The sequence below is a fragment of the Triticum urartu genome, chromosome 7A, assembly GCF_056163025.1.
Source record: "Triticum urartu cultivar PI428250 chromosome 7A, HENAU_Tu73, whole genome shotgun sequence".
Classification (NCBI taxonomy): domain Eukaryota; kingdom Viridiplantae; phylum Streptophyta; class Magnoliopsida; order Poales; family Poaceae; genus Triticum; species Triticum urartu.
The window spans coordinates 235,853,003-235,857,996 of NC_141879.1; positions in this window are offsets into that span (position 1 = coordinate 235,853,003).

Here is a 4,994-nt window from a genome sequence, read left to right on the forward strand (position 1 = left end):
ATTACTACTCCTCGCTTGTTCCTTGGCTCGGGCAAGTTCCGCCCGCAAGGCTTCCACGGTGGCAGCCCCATCTGCAGTCACAACATATTAAAGATACTGGCATTATGCTTCTCTTACTATGTGGCGTTCACCAGATAATAACACTTACCCTGTGCCTTGTCAAGCCTCTTGTTAACAAGCTCAATGTCGGTGTCTGCCGCATCCAGTTGCCGTTCTAATTGGGCAAACTCCCTAGTCCGGCTAGCCATCGGAGCTCCCACCACCTGCACATAAAAGCAGATTGGTTATTGCCTGGGAATTTGATCCTCTGTTCGCCGCCGTTCTCAACGACAACCAGAGTCTCAGGGGCTACTATAACATGTACAGTACTATCACATATTATCTCACATACCTCAAAGCCTGTCAATAGACTCATAAAGGCTTCATGTAATCCGCTTTCAGCGGCCGAGATTCTCTCCATCACCGTACCCATCAGCGTATGGTGCTCTTCTGAGATGGCCGCTCGCCCACCAACTCCCTCAGAACGTCCGACCGCACACTAGATGGTGCCGGACTCTTTTGTCTGCTCTCTTCGGGAGCCGGACGCTGGGGACTTCTGGGGTCTACGGGACTATCTTCTGGCCTCACCGGATCCGGAGAGGCCCTCCGCGATGACACTTCGGGGTCGCCCGCTTCTGGAGCGGAGGAGTCCGGGGGAGGCGTTTCGCTCTCCATCATCTCCGGAAGAAGATCCCCCGAAGACGAACTCATTTGAGAGGGGCTGAGGCCCGAACTGCAAGATATATGCGATGGTTGTTTTCTCAGAGGAAAAAGATAGCATACTCTTACTATTAAAATATTTTGGATCACTTACGACTCGTTGGAGGGCAGATCCCCTCGCAGACTTTGTGCGGCAAAAGCCCCCCCCCCCCCCCGAAGCAGGACCCTCTGTGGGAGACTTCTTCTCCCGTTTGGAGGCTTCTGTTTCTGGATCCTCGAAAGCAGTCCTTTTCCTCCCCCGGTCGTCCTCCTTCGTGGAAACGCTCGTTCCCTCGGTCGGAGCGGGTAGCGATGGAGGCCCGCATTCGCCCGTATTATCCCCCTCGGTATCTTCCTTCAAGGGTTCCGAGCAAGGTGCGACCTCGAGCATCTTCTCCAATACCGGATTTTCCAAACCCTCAGGGAGGGGGGGCCAAACACTGAATCATCTTCGCCTTCGTTAGCCAGTCCTGGTCAAAAAGCGAACTCTCAAAAATAACCTCGAATAAAAGACAGTGTGTTCGGCTAGAGGATTTCTTACTTGTTCGACGACGCGATTACTGCTCAGGCCCACGTCCTCGGTGATATCCGGACACTCCACTTGAGGTCCGAAGAATGACTTGTACATCTCCTCGTGCGTCAGGCCGAGGAAACTTTGAATGGCACGTGGTCCCTCTGGGTTGAACTCCCACAAGCGCAGGGGCCGGCGTTTGCAAGGCTGGACTTGACGAACCAGCATAACTTGTATTACCGCAACCAAATTAAAATATCCCTCGAAGAGATCTCTGATGCGGCTTTGCAGTATAGGCACGTCCTTGGCTGGACCCCAGCTCAGGCCCCTGCTAATCCATGACATCAGTTGTGGTGGGGGTCCCGGGCGGAAAGCGGGGGCAGCCGCCCACTTGGCACTTCTGGGAGCCGTGATGTAGAACCACTCCCGTTGCCATAATTCGGATACCTCTGGAAAGGAACCTTTCGACCATGAAGCTCCTGCCATCTTGCTTATTGATGCACCTCCACACGTTGCATGTTGCCCCTCGATCACCTTCGGTTGTACTTCAAAGGTCTTGAGCCATAGGCCGAAGTGAGGGGTCACACGGAGGAAGGCCTCACACACGACAATAAATGTCGTGATGTGGAGAAAGGAGTCCGGAGCTAGGTCGTGGAAATCTAGCCCGTAATAGAACATCAAGCCCCTGACGAAGGGATCCAGAGTGAGGCCTAGACCTCGGAGGAAGTGGGAGACGAACACAATGTTCTCGTTGGGTTCAGGAGTAGGGACGACCTGCCCTCGGGCAGGCAGCCGATGCGAAACCTCAGCGGTCAGGAATCTGGCCTCCCTCAACTTCTTAATGTCCTCTTCCGTCATGGAGGAGGGCATCCATCGGCCTTGAAGGCTGGATCCGGACATGATTGAAGATCCGGAGCACCTAACCTGGGCTTTGGGTGTTAGAACTCGAGGCGGGGGAAGGGTTTGGTTGAGCACGAGAGGGAAAAAGCGAAAACCTTGTCCCCTTATAAAGAGGGTGAATATCAAGCGTCCTCTCCGTAGCCGTTTTGGACTTAGCTACAATCTAGGAGTCCTAAACACGGTTGGGTTACCCACGAACCACATTAACGAGAATCTCGTAATCAGGGGAACACGATCTCCGCTTCGGCAAGACGTGTCAGGAAACCGCCTCGCGTTATGTGTGGAGCTGGTTAAGAGAAATGGTTCGAATAATCACCGGGCCATGACGTAACGTCGTGTTGCCAAAACAAGCTAGCGGATTAGATCTGCGAAAGCATTATTCTCTCTATGGTGGAATGTGGAACTTATTTTGCAGGGTCGGACACAATCCTCGTATTCAACTTCTTCTGTAATGTATTCGGAGAAGGAACCCGCCTTGCAATGCCGAAGACAACTGCGCGTCGGACTCATCGTCATTGAAGCCTGGTTCAGGGGCTACTGTGGGAGTCCTGGATTAGGGGGTCTCCGGACAGCCGGACTATCTCCATTTGCCGGACTGTTAGACTATGAAGATACAAGATTGAAGACTTCGTCTCGTGTCCGGATGGGACTCTACTTGGCGTGGAAGGCAAGCTAGGCAATACGTATATGGATATCTCCTCCTTTGTAACCGACCTTGTGTAACCCTAACCCTCTCCGGCGTCTGTATAAACCGGAGGGTTTTAGTCCGTAGGACAACAATCACAACATACAATCATACCATAGGCTAGCTTCTAGGGTTTAGCCTCTCTGATCTCGTGGTAGATCTACTCTTGTAACACCCATATCTTCAATATCAATCAAGCAGGACGTAGGGTTTTACCTCCATCAAGAGGGCCCGAACCTGGGTAAAACTTCATGTCCCTTGCCTCCTATTACCATCCGGCCTAGACGCACAGTTCGGGACCCCCTACCCGAGATCCGCCGGTTTTGACACTGACACCGGGCATGGCCCAGGAAAGTGTGTCCGGCCAGAGTTAATCGGGCGTGGTGGGTAAGTTGGTGCACCCCTGCAGGGAAGAAAACATCTATCGATAGCCTGTCCTACGGTAACGGACACTTGGAGTTGTATCCCGATCGATACAACTAGAACTGGATACTTGTGATGAGATCTGGATTGTGATGAGAAATGGATAGTATGGCTCTGGGCTTGCTTTCTCACAGGGAGTCGAGAAAGGATATCTGGCCGAGGTTGATAACACTACTACTTTACATTATGTTGATCTATACTCTTCTATATGCTGCAAGATGCTTGAAGATGCTAGTCTTCGATAGGCTAGGCTTTCCCCTTCTTTCTGGCATTCTGCAGTTTAGTCCAAAGATACAGCCCATTTCCTTTGCTATAGATGCATACTTAGTTTAGATCTGATGTAAGTCTTGCGACTACTTTGGATGAGTACTCACGGCTGCTTTGCTACCTCTTTCCCCCCATACCCGTTTGTTGCGACCAGATGACGGATCCCAGGAGCCAGACGACACCACTGATGACTACTGCTACCCCGAGGGTGCCTACTACTACATGACGGCCGCTGACGACTTGGAGTAGTTAGGAGGCACCCAGGCAGGAGGCCTTGCCTTTTCGATCAATGTTTCTTTTGTGCTAGCCTTCTTAAGGCAAACTTGTTTAACTTATGTCTATACTCAGATATTGTTGCTTCCGCTGACTCTTGTATTTTCGAGCTTATGTATTCGAGCCCTCGAGGCCCTAGCTTGTAATATAAAGCTTGTATTATTTTAATTTGTGTCTAGAGTTGTGTTGTGATAACTTCCTGTGAGTCCTTGACCTTGATCGTACACATTTGCATGTATTATTAGTGACGGTCAAATCGAGGGCGTCACAAGTTGGAATCAGAGCCGACTGCCTATAGGAATCCCCTTCCAAACTCCGTGGCCAAAGTTGAGTCTAGTCATTGCAAAAAATTTAACTAACATGGTTGTGCGACTTACGGGCCCACGTCGCCATATGGGTGGTATTAGGATCTTTTATTCCTCGTCTATACTCTGGGACTCTGATCTCTCTTCTATTTGGGTAAAATGATTTTACTAACTCGAACATTAGGATCTCGTGATCACATCCGCCCGGAGAGCCCCTTATTTCAAATGATCGCTTGCTGCATCAGAAGATTCCGGAGATACTCTATGATATTCTCTCGAGACTTTTGCCTGTTTCCTTTGCAATTCCCTACCACCGAAATATCCTTATGGATAACCACATACACTTGTCATTCATAAAATCATTCCTTGTTGATCTTGTTATTACAAGATGCCTTGAACTGCTCTCCTTTTTCTGAGAATCCTTTGAGCTTACTGCCTTGCAGTTCCTTGTCATCTGAATACCCCTACGGATAACTTTGTGCACCTATCGAGTATCCACTCATCCTCAGTTGATTCATATACTTCACAAAAGTCTTCGTAATACCATTCGTTCTTGTGAAAATCCTCAACAACCTATTGTTCTTGAATTTCTTGCTTGCTTGCATTATGGTTAAAACCATAAGTCTAGTAATCTTATTGTCAGCCTTTGTCATTATCATTTTGAGTCCGTTGATACAATATGTGGCGAATTGCTTGCAATCCTCAATCAGATCCTAGAATTTATCCTTCCAGCTCAGACGTCATTTTAACATGAGCTGGATCTCGACCAATCAAATCGCCATCGATTGTACCCCTAAGGCTATTCTACCTATCCATCCCTAATCAGAGCATTGCTTCCGATCCCTTGTCTTGGGATTCATAATTCCTTTGCAATTGAGCTTTGAGTTAGTCA